We start from the raw sequence: 22,201 nt of genomic DNA on the forward strand, positions 1-22,201 counted from the left end.
TTGCATTTCTGGCCTCACATAAAATCATAATCATAATGGGACCTATGCTACATTAACACCAATTAAAGAATAGTTCCCACCAAAACCAGGCTGCCACTACAAAGAGAAGGACTAGGAGAAATTTATTACTAGCCTTCTTACATGCTACAAACTCAGAATCCCTCTCAAAGAGACAGAGACTTAACCCTAGACTACAGGACTCCACTGAGGTGTATGAGCAGTCAGAAGTTGCACAGTCTGTGAAGTTTCATGGGCTGTGAAAAGGCCTGGCTTTCTATGGCACCATGTCATGTAATGTGGCTGTCATACCTGCATCACATCCTCCTGTTGCCTGGCCAGCAGGCTGGGGGGCTGTAAACCTGTGTATTGTGGGCTGGCTGGCCAGACCAGGGATTCTGCATGGCAAAATTGGTTTGTGTTTGCTGGCTCTGGGTAGCCTGCAAAGTGTCCAATCTCTCACGAGCATGTAGTCCCCAAAAATGGCTTCAGAGGGTTCATGAAATCTCCTCTTCTTCCCCCAACCCAGCCTCCCAGAAATTATTATGTAGAACTAACATGGGACTACCTCTCTGTAACCCTGCCGGATTAATCTGAAGCTGAATGTGATTTAAGGTATTGGATGGTCATGAACAGCAAAAGCTTATAAGCCTGTTCTCCTTTTTTTATTTTGTTTTCAGTCTGTAGCTTCTTCACCCTAGTTCTGCATCTTGTTAACTAAACTAAATGTGATTTAAACTGCACTGTTCTACAGACTGTGAGCCCTGGAACTCCAGAATAACTTTCATGGTTTAGAAACCAGCATAACTCAAAGTATAGGTATATGTGACATATGATATTAAATCTGTCCAACACCTTCGAGTATGACACCATATTTTTCATTTGTGCATCACCTTTTTCATTTAATTAATTAAGTAATTGTAATAAAATAATTTTTCAGGGCAAGAATCTGTCTCATTAATAGTTTTAAAGCAAAAAGGGCTAAATATTTTTGAGAGAAAATGTGGTTTTCTGGTTCTAATAAAAGAATCTTGCAGTTATTCGTTGATTATATGCCCCACATTTTATGCTCTAGTGCAAAAGTTGGAAAGTGGGAAGAACATACTAGATATATGCCTTTAGCACAAATTTGATCAAATCTCAAATCTCTATAAACCCTCTGTGAAGTCTGCTGTCAAGAATTGGAAAGATTTTGACAGCTGAAGTCTCTGAAGAGCCTGACTGCATTAAGCAGCCCCATGCAATGAGCAAGGTGCATGTGCACTGCTCCCAGAGGGCTGGGCATTCTTTAGCCAAGAGCTCCAGGGGAGAAGAAAAAAAATTATCTCAACACACCAGAAAAAGAGAAAAGACCAAAAGAACAGCTATATTAAGTCAGATCAAAAGATCATCTAATCCAATACCTTTTTTCTGAAGGCGATAAATAGTAGATGCATAAGGAAAAGTACAAGAATAAAAGTATGAAACAATACTAGCTTTGAATATACTTCAGTTTTCTGAAAATTTGCAACTCTGGGACTTCTGGAGTCAGAGGTAGTTTCTGTTCATGAAATCATCGCCAGATTTCTCCTCAATGAGCCTGTCCAGCCCTGGACTCCACGTGAACCTCAAGCTTTCATAGTACAGAAAGAATTGCTATGAAAAACCCTCTTTCCTTTGCTTTGAATTTGTTCCTATTCCTTTAATATCTCAATAGCTGTTGTATTGGAAGATACATAACAGAGTAAATCCTTATTATTTGCATTTAAATGTAGAAGAAAATACTGTCTGAAGATCTAGTAGATCTGCTGACTTGGAGAAAAGTCCACCGCAGCAGCAGAAAGATTCCCAGAGATTTAAGTGGACTACATTTGACTTTTTCATGAAATTTACACTCAATTATCAGGTACTATTATTCCTCATAATCTACAGCACAAGAAGTCACTCTGGCACAGATCTTATGCCACATATCCCCACAGAGTCTCAATTATTTAAGAGCAATGTCCTTATGAACTTTATTTAATGTGCAAAATAAATAGATAAAACCACCAAGCCAACATTTACAAACTAGAAAGAATTTTTTTTACTAGAAACCTGTAGAAATTTCTATCCACTTCAGTAAAATCAAAGAATGCTTTCAATTGCACAAGGTCTTACTTTGTAAAAAAGAATATCCTTGGATTGTGTTTAAAGATGTACAAAAAAATCTGCAAATTTTGTACCTCTCTACACTATAAATCACTCCTCCATAATAATGCCTTCCTGTCCAAGCACACTAATCAAATCTCTTCCCTGTCACTGGAATTATTACATTTTAACAAGCACAGGATTTAATCATCAGTGCAGGCTTTTCATGCATTTGCTTCATTCAGGTCTTGACAGCAAACCTTTACTCATGAGTTGTCCTTACAGTGGTGGTTTGATTACCATTTTGACTACTCATGTGAGTAATACTTTCCTGTGTCAGGCCTTTAATTAGCTGAATGCTTTCAGAAATATTTCTATAAACTGCATTTTCTCTGTGAACCATGGTATCCTTTCTCCCTCCCTAATGTTAATGACTTGGGCAGGTATGTATTTGCCTGGTGTATCAATCACTTTCTCCTCACTTTCTACACATATAAAGTCTTCCTGATTGCTTCTCATGAATTTTAAGAAGCTCCTTTGATAGAAAAGACCTTGGCATCTGTACTACCAGATAGGATGGCATATCATGTAGGATTTAATGTTTCGTGACTGAAATACAGGGCACTGCCCAGCTAAAACATTAGTCCATGTTGTTCTCAAACTTGCCAGCTGTTTTGCTTCTTTGTCTTTCTGATGCCCTCTCATGGCTTCTGCAGCTTGAAGGTCATCTGTGCATGTTCACAGGTCTTCATCAACATCCAGGAGTGACTACAGATGTTGTTAAGATGATTTCTTTAATTAGATAAGTAGCTGTTCATTGGCAGAATGTGCTGCACCTGGGACTAACAATGACTTTCTGTAATATATTAATCTATTCCTGTTAGAGACTTGAGGTGAAAAAGGAGAAAGAACTTATAAAACTCAATGAACTTCTAAATTGACTTGTTGTTCAAAATGCTCCATTTTCTATACAAACTGATGGATAATCAAAAGTTAAAACTCATCAGCAATGCCAGGGATGTCCTGCAGCCAAATGTTTGTTTACAAACATTTTTGTTCTGTGTCATATATTCAAGGAAGACCAATATTACAAGATTTTACAAGTTGTGTAAGGATTAGAAATCCCACATCAGAGCCTGAAGAGTGGTCACCCTACAGCTGCTTTTCCAGTAACTCAGATGAGTAACTCAGTTCAGTGGACTTTGCAGGAGAGCAGCTGAGTGAGACCCATGCAAATTAAATCCTGCTAGCTCATTGTGGTAACAGTAATATCTATAGAAGGCTGAAATGGAAGCTGGGGAGGTAACTTTACTGTAAGGCTCTGCTGGATTAGTCAGGGCTTACCTGTCATCATGTTTGAGTTAGAGGCTGGAATGCCAACTAAAAGAAAGTAAGTTTGACAAGGAAATTCCCATTGTGTTCTGCTCCATTTCTCATTGACCCCCTGTGATACATCATATTGCAACAAATTCTGACAAGTGATGAAGAATCTGAGTTCTCAAGCTCATCCAGGGATTATTCTCCCTTCTTCACCTTCAGGGAAAATTAATTTGTTTGCTTATAAAATATTTATTTTATATTCAAGTGTTATTCACAGTTTCAAACGTAAAACATTCAAACCCTATTTGGTTTGGAGGAAGGGCAAAGTGGATCCAGTTTTCACATCCAGATAATGATGCTGTTTTTTCTCTATTGCATCAAGTTTCAAAAAGGGCTGGTTTCCACATCCTTCAAATATTTTTTTCAATGAGCTTGTGAGAAAAAAGGCAGAAATTTAAAAATGAAAACAAAACACTTTGGATCACATAACTCATATTTGCTCATTTATATAATGCCTGCCAAGATTGAGAAAAGGTACACAATTTCTGCAAGATCTCACAAATAGCAAGGAGAATGCAGACTTTTTTTTTTGTGTGGGATGAAAAAGGCCTAAGCAAACAAGGGAAAAGGGGATTGCAAATGAGGATTTTCAGAATTGTACCCAAACTCTAGACAACACAAAGTATCTAAGTAATTAAATTAATTTTCCAATGCAACTATTTCTATTTTACTACTACCGCTGTTCCTAGTGAGGATTTGAGGTCATCTCAAGCAGACTGGTCAGTCCATACCCTCAGATCAGAAACAACTTCATCAGATTCCAAATCCACCCTTGGGTATTGCAGATCATATGGGAAACGAGATAATTGAATGTTCTGAGAACCCTAGAAGCTGATTCAAGCAACTGCCCTAGATAAGCCTGATAGGTGAAACGAGGAGAGAACTTTAGCCTTAACTCTGAATATCCCTGCATTCACCATTCATGCAGGCAATACTTCACTAGGCAACTACAGCCTTGGGAATGCAGGGGGCAGTCTCCACTAATGTTATGAGTCCTGTGATATTAAGAAATCTCCACTGGCTCAATGGATCAAGTTCTGTCACTTCATAAGCCGCCTCAGTAGCACTGGGGGGTTGTTCTACCTCCTTAATACCAGCAACTACAAGACAGCAAAAAATTCAATCTTTTTCTCTTGTTTTTACTCCTGTTTCACATATGAATATCTTTCTGCTACTAACTGCAATTGTATCACCTTAAGGCGCAGATTTACACCTAAAACACAAAACATACAAGTGGGATGTCCATACCTAAAAATGAAGGGGCCTTAGAGCTGTGACTTCCACTCTGTCAAGTTCAATTTCAAACAGCTTCCAGAAGTTCTTGAGACACAGATATGTTTTCCCACTCTAGGTCTTCTTAAAAAGCATTGGAAAGCTCAGCTGTATAAGGGAAAAACATCACAACCGTCTTGCTAAAGGATAAAAACAGAGCAAACCACACTGCCACTGAAAGCCCCTCCCTGTCAATATAGCAGTTTTACAGCAAAAACATTTAATTTTATTTTGTTTTTCATTCATTGCCATCAAGTCCTAGCTGTCTTCAGGAAAAGAATGAATTTGACAGTTTCATGTTGACTTTTACATTTCCCATTACTGACTCTTTTCATCTCTGTCCTAGAGCAAAAATACATTTCCCTTTTTAAGCTTTTGATGATAAAAATCTCATCTGTAACCTCATAAATGATCCTTTATTATCTCTATTAATAATGAATAAATGTCTGTTGAATACCCCTGATCCTTTGCATTAATAGTGCCAGATGTATTATAGATAACCTTTTGATTTAACAGCACAAACTGTGAAACAATATTAAACCAGCAAAGGACTGATCTTACTGGAGTCGCTGAGGTCAAAATTATAAACATTTCTTTCATTTCTATTTGTAAATTGTTCCATTATGCAGCACTAGTTTCCATCATTTATTTTTGAGAGAGGTACCACACTAGCAGCACTCCTAGAAATAGAGCTCATAAATAATACCTTGAATAATTTTTTTAAACATTTCCGTCTCTTCTACTTCTCCTTCCTCATGCCTCCTGATGATCTTAATTAATAGAGCATTACTACATGAGCAAATCCACTTCCGTTTACTGCACTATCATTTAAAAATATGTTGCTTGCCTCTTTTCCCATTAGCCCTGTCAGAATCAGACACAAATGTCACTCAATCATTTTTTGAGATAACACTGAGAGAACTGTAGTTATTCCTGAACAAAGGGATGAAGCCCCCATTAGTTTAGCAGAACTGCATCCCATAAGTTTGACTGCTTGCCTCTTACATACCTGTTGTGATCATTCCTTTATGGTCATTTTCAAGTGGGTTGCTGCTTTACACTGATGGCCGTAACATCTGAAAAGCCATTTGCTTGCGACTCTTGATAACGCTGATCTTAAATTTTCCCTTCCACCTGCTGTCCTGTGACTCCTGCTCCAACTTCCAATGCCTTGAACAGAAGAGAAGAACTTTCTTCAATATTAGGTAACAAAATACGGCGTGTCTTTTTTTTTTTCAAGAGAAGAAGAAATAGATTCCCACTAAAGTCAAGTGGGAAATATCCTAGTTTTGTGCTTATTCTTAACTGTAGTTTCTGAAATAGATGACACTGCTGAGGCTAAAGCACAGCAATTCCCCACACCCTTACCTGTAGCAATAAGTGTAGCTATACTGTTACCGGGCCAATTAAAAAAAATTTGAAAAGTTCCTATTGCCTATGCAGTACTTTATTTCTAGGATGGGTACCCTGACAGGGTCACCTGAAAAATGTTAGTTGAGAAACATGGTGGCAGATGGAGCTGCCTTAGTGCAGCCCAGCTTTTATTCCCAGCTCCATGCCACCAAGTTTGCCTAAGAACCATCTTTAGGAATACTCCTGTACCTCAATTGCTGGGGCACAGTTTATCCCCAGATATTTGTGGGTTTTTTAGAAGCATTAAAATAACATTCTGCAGTGATAAAATTGCTACCAGTTCAATTCAATAACTACTAGTTTAATGTCTAAGCATAGTTAGTAGTGCAGTGACCCCTTAGGTTCTGTTCAGGACCTTGCAGAGGCTGCAGTTACTCCCAATTTAACTATCAAGAAAGTATTTCAAGACTTGGACATGAAAAATGTAAAAGTATGCTTTGGAGTCAATATTAAAGTGAGTTGCAATGGTTCTTTCGGAATTTAAGAAAGAAAACTCAACAGGTTTTAATACAGCAAAAGTGTACCAGGTATCAATTATAAAGTGTGATGATAAATGCCAGTGGAAAAAACAAACTTCAGAATTATTGAATTTTACCATTGGTCAAGTTTTGATGACCCACCACCAAAACAGCATTTATGGCTTTGATTTTCAATTACATATATTGTAATAAACACTGTCTGCAAGGACTGTTCTCTGATTCTATCACTTCTGGAATTACCCAGGCACAACAAATGTTCTCAAAATGTTTTTGTAGGCATATATGTAAGAAAGTAGCATGCTTTGGGCAGTTTAGCAGAATGTAGGCTGAAAAAATCCTATTTCTGTAATCTTATAGCTGAATTTGGATTTGTATGTCAGTTCAAACCATGCTGGAAGCTGTGAGTGAAAACCTGATACCATTGAAGTCAACAGCAGTAGTATTTGGCTATTCCAAAGGAAGTTAAAGGTAGCTTTTAACAAATAACCAACCAAAAACAAAAAAAAGATGAAACAATTTAAATAAAATTAAATTGCTGAGATAATAATAGCTAAAGTTGACATTAAAATTTATGGCGTTTGTTATTGCTTCAAAGGCAAAAATAAGTACCTCTCTTCTGCCAGTGTTGTAACATTATCATACATCAACTAATTCCATTTGATTCATGAGTTACATCCATAATAGTTACGGCCGTTAGGCAAGATCTGCTTTAAAGGCCTAATCCAAGAAACACCTGCACACTTAATCACTTCAGTCACAAGCACAAGTCTTCCCTGTCTGGCAGACTCCCTTTCAGTACAACATGCATGCATCTGTCAGGAAAGGCATGAAAGACACATTTGGCCAAGTTCCTGGCTAATCTGCTCTGGAAAGTGGCGTGGCAATATCCTCATTCTGCATATCATCCTGTCACATCACCGGCTGGGTTCTGTTTTGGTTGTTTCAGAGAACACCCAAGAGCAACAGAATTAGATGGACGCATTGGCAAGTGCCAAAATAAGTCTGCCTGTGAAATCTTGGCTCAGTGGGTCCAAGAGCAGTTTTGTTGCTGGCTTGGAGTGGACTTGGAGAGCTTCACTCTTAACTTCAGCTACCGGTATTGATTACACATAATGTATGCATGTCAGTAGTACCTACCTTAAACCTCCTCTGTAATCTCAAACCAGAGAAACAGATTTTCCAGACTACTCAGGTAATTAAAGTTCAAAATATATGTAATTTACTTAGGCTAAGCCCTGACAGGGGGATTTGTAACAAAATGCATATATTTGCTACATTCTTTCTTAACTGCATAACAAAACACTTCATGGTTTGCAGACTTCATGGTTTGCTTTCTTGTTGAATGATAAATAGTGCCTCAAATTAAATGTGATTGTTCTCTGTGAAACTAAACTACAGCTTCCTAAAGACAGTAATAGCATTTCCTTTTTGTGTTGCTTTTCTCTCCATTTCCTCTTGATGAAAGCCACTGTCTGCATTGCCAGGTTTTAGTATTTCAGCCGAACTGATAACATCAAAGATATTTCATGCCTTGAACCTTTCTTCTATCTTGACTGTTCTGCATACGAAATACTCCCACATCTGATTCTTTTACTTTTTCTGTGATTCTTTGCATCTCTAACTTTATTCTATTTCTCTAAATTAACATGCTGTTCTATTTAATGGCCCAGACACCTAGGTGGTTAGCATACCTTCAAATCTTCTCCCCTTTCCTTTCTATTTGCTACATTTACACTGTTACAAATAGTCTCTCACTTCCTTCATTAATCTCCTCATGTTCATTGGCACCAGCTCTTCAAAGACTCTTGCTCAAATAATTTAATGATATTCTCCAGATATTTCATGCTGTGAGCCACAGCAGAATTGTTACTGACAGTTGACAGAGTCCTCATCACACCCTGTGACTCTAGATAAGAGAAGAAAAGCCACAGTTTGAAACCTTTTATCTTTCTTTCTTGTTCACGTACAACTCTGGATTCTGGTTTCAGTCAGTAGAAGAAATTTGTTGTGAAAAAATGGAATAACAGCTGATGAGAGAAGTAGAGGTCTAGCTCAGCTGTTCTGAATGTTGGACAAACTTTAATTCTCAGTGTGCAACCCAACAAAATATTTTTGCAGAGGAAATACACAAGAGGTATTCATCATGAAACATTGAATATAGCCACTACTAAAATTCACAGGCTTGCAGCTGATCTTTGAGAACAACAATAACTTTCTTCAATCAAAATCTAAACAGTTGGGTGCAGAATTCCCTGACTTATTTTCTGTCCCTGAACTTCTTCCCTATGTTGCCACTCTGCAAATGAAGCTACAGCAAACTGGCCTTAATCCATCCTTCCTCTTCCATCCTGCCCATAAGAACAGGACTCTTTTGGTATTTAGCATATTTTCCGTCTTTGATCAGGTGAAGATTTCTGAACACCAGAAAAATCAACCTCTAAAATACATTAGCCGTCAGAATTTGATATTTTTTATTATTGTAAAAGATTTCTTGAAGTTATATCTAAACAAAATTGCCCCAGCCTGTCCTCAGTGGCACTGCATATTAGAATGAAATTCCATAACTGGCAATAAATAAATCAGAAAAGCAGGATTTTACTGTTCCTGATGTTTAATGCTGTCACACAAAGAGTAATAGTCAATGCTTTTACCAGAGTAAGTAGAAACAAGATGGCATTCTCTTTCAGTTCTGAAATTTAAGATAGCATGCCATTAGTGGTGAATGATAACAGCGTTCTAGGTCCTTTTTCTTCTTGTTTTGAGGGAACCTAATTCTTTTTTTTTCTTCATTGAACAAGCACATTTTCTGTCCACAGTCCAATAAACACAAGGGGTATTTTTTTAGCCTCATTCACAGTCAACCTTTCTGGTTCTTCTGTCAGCCTGGAATATTATTTTAACCATCTTCAAAGAGGTCATCAGGGCAGAAGTAGTCAGAGGGAAAATGTGGGGGAGGGGGAGAAGCAGTGAAATAAGTAAGTGCAATAATTGTTCTTCTATGAAGAAAAAGGTAAAAGAAAAAATATCCAGCTTCATCGGTAATGCAGGCCCTGCCATCCCCAGATGTTACGGAAGCATTAGAATTGCTCCCTGCAAGAAAAATTGGATTAGTCACAATCTTGTCGACTAATGGGCACACTCTGTGATCTTTAGAGCTTCATTTACTGGGTTAATAGTGCTTTGCCTGAGTTCCTTTGCAATAGGGAAAAAAAAAAAGAACCCTGTAAGAAGAAATATTCTGGGTGCAGTCCACAGCCACTGACACGAGTAATATCATATTCATCACAGACAGACCTCGTATCTCATTACTACTGAAGAGTTTGCCCCCAAGGCATTTGAGCTCAGTCAGGCCAGGCCCCTCATGTGGAACCGTTCAGGTATATTGTGAAATGATTTAATGCGATAATAATGTCCACTTTGTGAGATAGATTATGTTTTTTATAGTGGCTGATGGTTAATGAATGATACATTAGCAAACATCACTAAAACATTATTGAGAAAATGCAGATATGAGATAGTAACTCCCTCATTCCCTACCCCCACTCTCTCCCAGATGCATAAAAATGGAAAGCAGAACTTACAGAAAACAGAAAACTTTACATTATTGTGATGCTACCAGCTTGCATAGTCTCTCTCTTGTTTGCTTGTTCTCTAGAGAAGGGGCAAAAGAGATATTTTAACATGTTGTAAACACAAACTGAAATATCTCTTCTTAAATCAAATGAGAATCAATGAAAGTGCAAACCTGAAAAATACATTATATGTTGACCCAGTTTATTAGATGAAACCGTTTACCCTGATTTGATTTATCTGGCAATACACTGCTCAGCTGTGAAATGAGATAAGAAGAGCCTATTCACCTTATTTACAATATTATAGTGACTCCCTAGCACCACTATGGTTAAGGATCTGTCAGCAATTCCATTGCAAACACTGGTTTTTTAGGGTTTGTAACATGACTGTAGACTCGTGCTTAGTTTGAATATGGCAATCCAAAACTGATAGATTAAATTAAAATCTCCTATAGAGTTCCGTGGATTTTGGATTTATGAAGAACAATATTAAAAATGCGAATAACTCTAGGTAATTTTCTACATTTTTAGTTATTATTGTTGTGCCTTGAGAACTACCAAGAGGGTCATATCCCCTGACAGAGAAAGTTTACTGAAATCAGCAGAGTGACAATGGTTTACATCACTTGAAAAGCTGCTCCTTTTATCAGGGTTATACTTGACAAAAGTGAATTACACCAAGCAGTCCTTTTTCTCTTTTTGTATTACTTTGATTTTCTTTGTTCTTTGACTTACATACATTTCTTAAACCTCTTTGTCTTCTCAACAAGGGGCGAATTTGTCCCACACCCTTTCAATGGGAGTTAAACTACTTCTGAACCCACAGTCTGAACCATTGCTGTGGTTTTCCATAAAATTTCTGGAATGGCTGCTGATCTTGAGTTTTCTTTGCAAAAATAAAGATATTTTCTTTTCCAGGCCTTTTTTCTCTTTTGTTCTGTTTTAAAACTTAAGCCTCCAAAGAAGTGCTGTTCTGGTTTTCTTAATTTTAATTTGTGAATGCTTTACAAGAACTGAGAAGAAAAAAAAGTATGGAAGGCTATGGGGACTGTCTCCTGAGGTCAAACAGTACCTGATTAACTCAATTATACAGACACAAAATGGATTTTATTTCTTTCACAGGCAGTGTAGATGAACACTTACCAGCAGCATCGCCCAGCAATAACCAATCAGACAAAGCAAAGGCCTTCGCTGCTCTGGATTTCATTTGATCTGCACCTGTGTGACTGAAGAGGCTGGATCGCACCAGTTAGGACACTGCCTCCTTATTTTGTAAATCAAAGCAAAGAGCATATTAAAAAATCAGTATAGTCCTTTAGCAATGATCCTTCTACCTCATGGGCTTTGGAGGGAAATTTGAGAGGGGGAAAAAAACCTCAGAAATTTGCATAAACTAAGACTGCAATAAAGGGACAGTTATTCCATTCCTTTCCTCGCAGGCACACTCACAAATTTTACTCAGGTTCACAAGGAGATGTGTAACAACAGGCCTGCATGGCTGTGATGGTGGAAGCTATGAGGAGGGGTGGAAAGAAGCTCCCTTCATCAGAGAGCCTGCCCAGGCCCCCATACCTATTTGTGAGAGGCAGAGCATGGTGGTGGTTGTGAGGAAGAGCCCTGTCCAACCAGCTAAGCCAGCCCAAATCCTGGCTGCTGCCATGGATCTTGTCCTTACCAGCGGGGGAGGCCTGCGGGGGAACCAGCAGCAGCGAGAGGTGGCTGTCTGAGGAGTAAGGACAGGGCGAGGGGTCAAAGTATCTGGGGGCTCAGGGCTTAAACCCACTTTGCTAAATCGTTTCTTAACAAGAAAAAGCAAAAAAAAAAAAATTATGGCAGGAGGGTCGTGCAGTCCTATGGTTCTCTGCTTTTGGCACCAGTGCAGGCGGGACTCGATGCCATCACAGCCCCCTCAGAGCTGTGGGGGCACGGCTTGGTGGGCCCAGGCACACTGTGCAGGGCAATGCCATGGGTCCCTGGGGAAATAAACCTGTAAGAGGAAATATTGAGATATACTGAGATATTTCCAGGGGCAGTCATGTCTCCCTGAGCCACACTCCTGCTCCCCCAGGTGCCTGAGGGAGAGGTGGCTCCCAGGGGGCTGTGAGGAACGTAGCAGCCCCCTTAGGTGAGCGTCCATCTTGGGAGTGTCTCTGGGACTCACAGTGGGGGCACAGCCCCAGGCCTGGCAGTCAGTAGGACACACGAGTACTGAGCCTTTTCTCCCCTCCAAGGGGTATCTGGATTTAGATTCCCGAGATGAGATAGTTTAAGGGCACAGGGCAGAGTTTCTTTTTTAAAGTAGATTCTGGCAGGCAAAAGCTCAGGATCTGCCGGGGCATGGCCTGTGCTGAGATGCACCTTGATGGTCTCAGGGGGACCTGCCTCGGTGGGAGCTGTGGCAGGAGTCAGCCTCAGCTCTGGTCATGATCTGCAATCAGCCATTGAGCTCCAGTTCTCTCGTGTTGGTAAGGTTTTTACTTCGCTTGCTTGCCGAATTGACATTTTAGTGATATTTCTTTTTAGGTTGTCTACATTTGTAATGTTCTGAAATTTTGTGTGTGGATTATCTGTGCTACTTAAATGTATCTCTTCAGCTGTGTAGGCTCCAGCACATGTGCATTACTGAAAATATTTGCAGAATGTTCTGATTCTATGCTTAGGCAGAAAATACTTCTCTCTACTTACACTTAGCATCTCATTAATCATTGCTGCAGTCACAATGTCTTATTTGTGATGGGTTGGTTGCCTCAGTCTTTTATAAAATAACATGTATATGTTCTGTTCTTTTCTCACACTGCCTGCTATGGTCAGAATCAGAGGAAAACAAAATGCTGGTATAGAAAACCCTTCTTCAGTTGTTGCAGTAAAACCAAAGTCATACTTGGTCTTCGTGAATTGCAAATTAAACCTCCAAAGCATATAGAAATTTGAGGGAAATATAACCCTTCTATGTTACCTTATTTTGATGGATGTAGACTGCTTAACAAATTAAGAAAAACAAAATTACCTGCCCTTCTTGCATTTTACCAGAGTGATGGAATTCACATAAGACAGGGGTTTTAGGGTTATATGTTTGTGCATTTGGAAAAGATGCCACATTAAAACTCATAAATGTGTGGACTTTTCCACTACGTCAGGCAGCTCAAAGTCTTCAAAGAAAGGCAATGATGACTTGAGAAATAATCAGAATATCTGGAAATTAGACAGAATATATCTGAAATTAATCTTTTGAAATTATAGATAGCCAGAAAATACAGGAAATTCATGGTTTATTCTCCCACTGTATGGCATTACTAGAAGGAAGGATCAATTTCTTTTTCATTCCTGGAGACATCATGGAGTGAGCTTTGAAATGAGACAAGGATCTTCAGTAGTGACAGGAAATAGCAGGCAGAGAGTAGAGGCCAGAAACTCATGAAGCGAAACTATCTTTAACTGTCAATTTCAGAAAGATGGCATTGTGTCTTGTCAAATACTGGCACTGATTTTTGTCAACCTGCTCACTGACATTGTGTAGCACTAATCATTTGAATTGAGGATTTCTTTATTTTTAGGTAGAGATGCAGATTCTTAGTTAATTATGTAGGAAACTAATTTTTAAGTATTTTAACAGTATTTGCCCTATTCTTCAAGTGAAGCTATATGATAAATGAATTGTATACCTACATATTGAATCTAAATGCTTTCACAAACATCCCAGGGTATTTCTGGCATTTGCTTTTCTGTGACTGTTATTCTGGCAAATACTTTTTGCGAACCATAACTATTCTTTTCCTTTATTTCCCCAAAGTTATTGATATGTATGTGCAGAGAAGTGGAGACCAACTGGGACCACCAATAGCAATAGTAACACATTTAAAACCAGTCAGAGCACTTAAGTAACTTCTCTCAGCTCAAGAAGTTGGAGTTACTGTGGAAATCTCAGTGCTATACCTGTTTGCTGTAATAGCTAGAAGTCCTACTCATGGAATAATACCATACTGTATTAGAGATTAAACACACATGGAACAGGAAAAACCTCTGTGTAAAACGAATATAAAGCAAGAAATAAAAGTGGAAACAGGCAGGTTACGGGACACAAGAAAATACTGGATAGCATAATAGATTTCATCTGAGGAATATTTCTTTTTATTCATAATATGGGAATGAGAATGGCATTCTGCTATCTAGAAATTCAGGATCTGTCAATGGGAAGCAGCAAAATAAGTCAGCACATTTCACAACCAGGAGGAAGCTTCAAGATAAATTTGCAACTAGACACACACATTATGTTTGCATTGTACAGAGGCTGTGTGAAGTGATTTAGTTTGCCCAGTTTTCAAATTTTATTTTTACATAATTAATCCTTAGAAATCCTCTGCCTATTTAGAATAAACAAGGAGAAAAGGGAGAATGTTTGATTCTCCGGTTTCTAAGTAATGATCAGAGCAGGTCAGGGAAACATTATCTCTTTGATGAAGTTATAAAAGTTCAGGTTCTTTTCCTGTCTTTTGTTTGTTTGTTTGCCCATTTCAGTTGTCTCCAGGTGTTTGGTGTTATCCTGTGCTTTTCAAGACGACAGGAAGGGGAGGATGCTTCTAAATAATATGTTGCCCTGACTTCATAAGGCTTGTTTTGTCTGGCAAATGAATTATGTAAACCTTCTCCACCCGAAACTGTTTCAAGTCAATTAATTGTTGTAATTACTTAAGATTTCTTTTTAATGAATATGACTCTCAGGGGATTTGATGATATCCTGTCATCTGTAGACCTGATAAATGAAATGTGATTTGTGGCTTGCTGCAAACTGAACCCTTGTACTTGAACAATGCGTCTCTTTCCTATGTGCTCATTAAATGGAAGAATTGCCCTTGATGGAATTAGGAACATTTGCTCTAGTCGGTCCCTAGTAAGAATGGATAATATAGGCAGATAAATTTTGGCAGTTTACCCCTTTTGTTCTCTATTCCTTTAAATGAAGGTCTTGTTAACACATAGACAATTACTCAGACCAAACACATGACCCCAGTGAGGTCACCCATTGTAACTGAGAGCAGTTTAGCTGTTCCATCTCTCATCTCCATCAGGTGCACTGAAATGGGGAAGATTAGCAGTCAGTCAGTGCTGAAGAAGACCAGTGCAGTATGACGGCTTTTTATCCCATCTTTTGTACAGCCTTCTTCACACCCACTAACACTTAGCAATCAGAACAGCCAAATTTGACTAGCAAAGCACCTTCCCTTTGTTTTTGTGCAGCACTAGTTTCCAATGTGCACTACCTGGTTTCCAATGCCTCTCGAGGAAATCAGAGCTGCCCAGTGCCGCAGACAAAGACAAGCAGCCTGAAGCAGCATGACAAGGAACCATGAAGTCTGCACTCAGTTCCTACGAGCAGTGAGACTGCTTTTATATCAGTTTCAGCCAACCTATTCTCCCCTACACTGTCATTAACATAGTCTAATCACCAGTGCTAGGGAAGTAGCACTGGTGGGTTTTCCTGATTGAATTTCCATTGGTGAAATGGGGATTACTGCTTTTATTGCAAGACCTTTCCTGAATATCATGTGGGTACATTACACATCATAAAGGTCATACCAAAACTTAGCGCCTTGGTCATAGTTTGGAATGTAAGGACAATGAATTATTGTGTATTAGAAGCAAAGATCACTTTGACATTTTGGCAATCATGAGAGGGTGCCTCAGACGTGTAGCTGTCTAAATGTGGCAGTCGTGGGTGGTGTAAGTGCACAGAAGAGACAGTATCCCTGATAATAGAAGAAAATCAACAAACAGAAGAAACAGTTTGGAATAAACTCCACTTAGTTATTTAGGAAAAACAAGTGGACATGAAGGATAGGAAAGTAAAAAATATGAGGAAAGAGGGACAAGGAAGCACTGGGACAAAGATGCCATGGAAGAGAAGAAAACATGGAATTTTCACAGAAAGGGATTATACATTTTGTGGTTCAAAATACAGGAATTATTGTCATGGTTTAAACAAAATTACATCAGATTCTGAATCTTTCCTAAACTCTTAACCTCACTTCTTTGTGCTGGCATAACAGAGACTGTTCCACTCTTCCTCGTCCCCCCATCCTGCCCTTTTTCTCTCTGGGTTGTTAGGAGCTACAGCCAAGGATACAGGTGTACAGTAAAATGCAAGGAACTGGTTTTCCTGGCTTGATGGGCCCAGTTGAAAGAGCGGTATCTGGAAGTATTATGAAACTGATTGTCTTTGGTGCAGTAATTGGATGGAAGACATTCAGATCACCTTTGATTAGATGAACTTTTGAAACTACTGAGATTTATCAGTGCACAGATCTTATTCTCAGAGGACTCAAGAGAAAGTGTCCCATTAACTTAATGAATCAGGCCGCCAGAGAACAACTGCTCTTGAAGTCAGAATGAGAGATTTCCCATCAGTGGCACAAATTCTGCCAATAAAAGCAACAGGATTTCTCAAGTGAAATGAGATTAGAATATGTCTCCCCTGATTTTAAGTAGTTAAATGATTGACTATCCTGTAATAGGCTAATTATTAGATTTCCCTTCAATTTTTGTGTTACAGGAAGGAATGAAAGCTTTCTTTCCCTATCTAGATTGTGTGGCAGCTGTGGCAGTGTTTCATCAATGCCATTGCAAAGTCTTGACCTTTGAAAGGTGGCATGGTGCATTCATCTTTCCCAACCTCATCTGCCTTCAGCAAGGTGTCACAGCTCTGGAACTTCTGGCAATTTGACAAAGGCATCTTCCCACATGTCAGTTCTTGTTATCCACTCTGTCTTCTTCACATATGACGCACGTGTCAGCTCTCATTTTTCCACTACTTGCTTTGTTTGTCCCTTCACAGGTGGGAGATTCCACATTCTCTTTTTTGAACCATTTCCAGGATGGCTCTTATTTCCCTGCAATACCTTTCTGGCCTTACTTGACAACTTAAAAGATCCTTTTTGTCACTGGTGGTTTGCAGTTCTTCACAAAGTAAAACAGCTTTTTAGAGTCTCTCTTAGTTAGCTGTAGTATTTCCACACCTTTTTTATGAATTATATTCTCTGAGCTCCCATAGAGAAGCTGTTGCTAAATGTTTTTGACATAATGCGTATGGAAGTTGGTCACCTCAGAGTGCTTGTTTAGTAGCAGCAATGAATACTCTTTATTACCTTTAAAAACATTTCAAGAACTGCTTTTTTCATCATTATAAAATGGGGTTATTGTGAAATATGAACATCCTCATTTTACAGATGGCAAAACTAACACCAACCTCCCATACACTCCTGCTTGGACTGCAGGACTCCAAGTACGGTTATTTGTGATGAGGCATCGACCAAAAGGCTATTCAAATCACTGATCACCACTTCTGCTCTCATCTGGAAGTGAAACAGCTGGAAACAGAGATTATGGAAACATATTCTTGCCAGTCTGTCATTCATAACTGCAGGGAGCATCTGTCTGTGCCTCTTGTAGCTGCTCAGTGGTCTTTGAAATTGGTGGTTCTAGGAAAGACAACCAAAACTTACAAGGAATACCTGTTGCCTTCCAAGTGGTCATGAAGGCTGAAATAACCCGTATTCCCAGTCCCATTACTCACATGCTTGGACATCTGCAGTATAGAATTCAATAAGAGTAGAGGCAATGTGCAGGTACTGTTCAAATTGCAGGTGATGGCTGCACATACTTAATTACTTATCTGAATGAAGAAATTGAGAGAAATGTGGTCATTTAAATAACTCCTAAGCCCTGTTTCTTCTTTCTTACGTGACTTTTTGCAGTTCTTGACTTTTTAAAATATGGCTTATATTGATTTTATATCAAAATGACATCACAAATTAGAAGCAGATAATGAAGGCATCCCATTGCTGAGATGTCCTCTTGTATAAGACTAGACTACTTTGGACTGCGTACTAAAAATATTGTCTTTTCTAGACAGTTTGGGATTTTTATTACACTATTTTATTCTTTAGTCTTTTTTGTTTGTTTGTTTGTTTGTTTGTTTCTGGCCCACTTGAGAAGCTGCTAGCACAAAGTAGTATGAATAGTCATGCTTGTTGCATCTTTCAGAGCTCTTTTAATGTAGTGCACTGAGATTGCTCAGTCAATTACCTCTGTCAAATCAAATCCATTACTTTGTTTTTACATAAATTTTATAGAGACAATGTGTGTTCTTAAAGTTAGAAATGCTTTTTCAGTAACTGGCTAAATGATAAATAAGTGGTAGATGAAATTGTAGTGTTAATTTACATCACAATGTTATTGCAGTTTTTAGACAAAATGGAGTTGCCAAACAGACAAATCTGTCTTGCCCAATTCAAACATGATTCAAATGAAAGATTCAAAAGAAGAAAGTTGCCTGACATTATCAAATAAGAGGTATTAGAAGCCTTTAAAATTCTCTTCTCCATATCAGGCAGTTTCCAGTAACAAAATAAAAGATGTAATATTTTATTATTGTAGATAGAATGCATGCTTTCAGAAATTGCCTATAGGCACACACTTTTATCCTACACAGTAAACATTTTAAATTGTGTGTCTCAATAATCAAAACATTAAGAACCACCCATTTACTTTTGATAAGCTCTTTTCTGTTATTTATGTGAGTGAAATAACAATGCCTACTTCAGAGATATGATGTGGACATATATTAATTGATGTTTTATCCAAGTTTTCACAGTTCTAAAATGCAAAGCATTTATGTTATATGTGTCTGCATGTATGTATTACATATGTATGCAAATCATTCTGTGAATGTATTATTCTTTCTATTCTAAATCTTTCTTCAGTTTTTGCTCCCTACATCAAAATCCTATTTTAAAAATCATTGGTACTGCAAGTGTAAAAAACAGTCAGCTATTTGAATGTCTATAAATCAGCCATCTGTGATACACACTGTAACAAAAAAAAAAAAAAAAGGAATCAAGTTTGCCAGTAAATGCTACTCTGAGAAATCTAATTTTATGTTATGACTAAGGATGTATTATAACACGTTTCATGACTAAACAGGCAAATAAGTTATTTCTTCACTAATTGCACTGTATGTGGTGATTAAGAGTAGTTTAGATTTAGATTTTTACTTCAATGGTAATTACATTCATCTCAAGGAAGTTCATTCTGCATTTTTGGAGATGTTAATTGCATTGTACACCACTGTAATCAAGAAACCAAAATAGCCATGCAAATTGATATATCTTAGACAACCAGAGCACTGTAGGGGACAAAGGACAATATGTTCTTTTAGCTAGTGATGTAACATTCACACCAGTTTATCTGGAAATAGGTTTTAAGGAAAAGCATGGCAGAGATCTTTAGGAGCATGTATGATTTTTGCTTGCTATTTTGATGTGTCTTTTTTTTTTTTTAAGATTATCTTTGTCCTTTGCAAAATCTCAGGATTTTTTTAAGGACAGCCAAGTACAAGTTTCATGATTATTAAATATGCCACCTTAATAACCCCCGCACTCTGGAGGTTAGACCAATAAAGATACACTTCCATAATGACCCACCCAACTCACTGCACTGAGGCAGCTGTTCAAATGATGTGACAGTAAGTCAGAATAGAGTCAATGCCAATGGAGAAACAATGTCAGGCATAGCCATAAAAGTATATGTAAAGCAAGTGTAGAGCCAGGATGGACTCTAAGACACCCGTAATCCCCTCATGCACACATCCACCACATCCCCCATCATGAAGCTACAGGGAGGTAGAACTCTGCAGGGCAGCATTCTACACACCTTCATGTCCAAAGGCTCTCCCAAAATACAAGAGTGGCACTGTCATGATGCCTGTCCTAGTACAGTGGATGCGTGCAGCAGATGCAAAATAGAGCACCTACATGAGCTTTATTTAGTGAAATACAGTCTCCAAATGATTGGAAAGTAAATTATGAGAGATTCCTCCATAAACAAGGTAAGAGGATGTTGAGTACCATAATGGCTTTCCACGAATAAATATCTCTGCATATCTTATGTAGCAGTTAACAATTCATTTCTGGATGTTCGTAGACTCCAAGTCATGAATTCATTCTGTGTAGGGGCACAGCTCCTGCACAACATCAGGCAACTGAGCATGTAGATATGCCTTTAGTTAGCTCAAATTAGAGCACACAATCCTGTTAGCTTTTGGGGTTTGTATGTTTGTTTTTTTTACTAAATGCAATTTCAGCAATTTCTTTTTATTGACTTCACTTTGTAATGAAGTCTACTTTCATATGCACCCAGCTGAAGAGTAAGAGGCACAATGTCAAATTATGTCACATAGTTTCAAATACAATGAAGAAAAAAGGTGTTTCCCTTGCTTTTGTTTTCAATCAATCATTGTCTCTGTACAGTACTTTCTCACCTACACTTCAACCATTTCCAAAGGTAGAAAGAAGAAGAAGTTGGATACACAAAAGAAAAGCATTTTATGCTGCTGGACTTTTTCCTAAACTTGATGAAGGATTTAAAGGGCAATGTTACTGATGTACTGTGGAATCTTCCTTTAAGTTGTTAGATTGGTAAAAGAACTGATTTGTTATTTATTTAAAGTGTCCTTTATTGTTTTATTATCTGCAACAGTATATAATAGATCATAATCAGATGTACAAGAAACAAAACTTACCAATGGGCTTACATAAAGAGATGCTTAACATGATTTTAAAGCCCATGTAGTGTTTCTCCAGGGAAACTAGCAAACGTGAATGTTTGGGAAGGGAAGCTAGAATGCATTTGTGCCTGGCAAAATAAGTCATCCAGGAGAATGTCAATATTGGTGAAATACTTGTATGGGGAAATCATGATTGAAACTCAACAGACAAGAAAAATTAATTTTAGTCAGTCTAATTTTGTAAAAGGCTGATTCCAGAAGGCTGGTAAGGAACAAGGATATATGATAATAACACTGCCAGCAGTGTTGGGAGAGGGCTCCAAAAATAATTAAAATGTCCTAAAAATAACGCAGCTTAAAGTAATAATATTAATTTTTATGTACTTTTTTATTAACTTTTTAGGTTACAAGGCTGTAGGAATTTAGTTCATCTTTTCATGTGGTTCTTTGCATCTGCAAAGAAACTTCTAAGAAAAACTAGTGAATGGAAGCTCAGATTTTTATTAAGTCTGTGTGACTGTAGGAGTTTGCTCAAGAAGGCTACTAAATACTATGGTAAAATAAGAACTTGGCAAGACCGTATATTCATACACATTTATAAAACACGTGGGACACACAAACATGCTGACCTCTGTGTGGAAAAAAAAGAAAAACAAGGGGCTTTTCAGGAATCTGTAATTTTTCTTCACGTAATAAATTTTCTACCAAGCTTTGGCAGATAGTAAATTTCAAAAGAGAAGTAAATATTTCCTGTGCTGTGATCTTTCTATGGAATACACATACAAAAAGCAGAAAGACAACCTTTTAACTCTACAGTATTAAACCCCTTAATAGAAAAAATATAAACAGAGATGGAGAGAAAGCTGGACAGATGCAATACTTAAACATGCTCCTTTAAGAATTCCTGTGTGCTCCTGAGTTGTTTTTCATCATCATAAACTCTCTGCTAGGTGTGAAACCATAAGCATATGAAAGCCTGTCATGCAGGTGTATTTTCGTATACCTGCCACACTGTGAACTCACCATGTCTCTGGCCCTGAGGAGAAGTTCTCTTTCCTTGCAGCAAGATTATGTTTTTAAAATCTGACTTTTAAACCTCTTACTGAATTTTTTAATGGATTAAATTCATCATGTCATCAGCTGCTGTGCAGCTAATAGAGCCATAAAACACTGTATTAAAGGATTACCCATGCAAAATTTCCTTTTGTGCTAATGTGAATTTTAATACTTTTAACATTTAGTTGAGATGGGAATGTCCAAGAACAGCTTGTTCAATAGGTTGTTCTATAAAATTAAGTTCCTCAGCTCATCACAAATGCCAGGACTCCATTAAGTCGAAATTTTACAGAGAGGCTAAGATGATTCACTGTATATAGCATTCACAGGGAGAAAGGCAACATCTGCTTCTCCATTAATGCTATAAA

Source organism: Camarhynchus parvulus, chromosome 2, assembly GCF_901933205.1.
Source record: "Camarhynchus parvulus chromosome 2, STF_HiC, whole genome shotgun sequence".
NCBI classification, from domain to species: domain Eukaryota; kingdom Metazoa; phylum Chordata; class Aves; order Passeriformes; family Thraupidae; genus Camarhynchus; species Camarhynchus parvulus.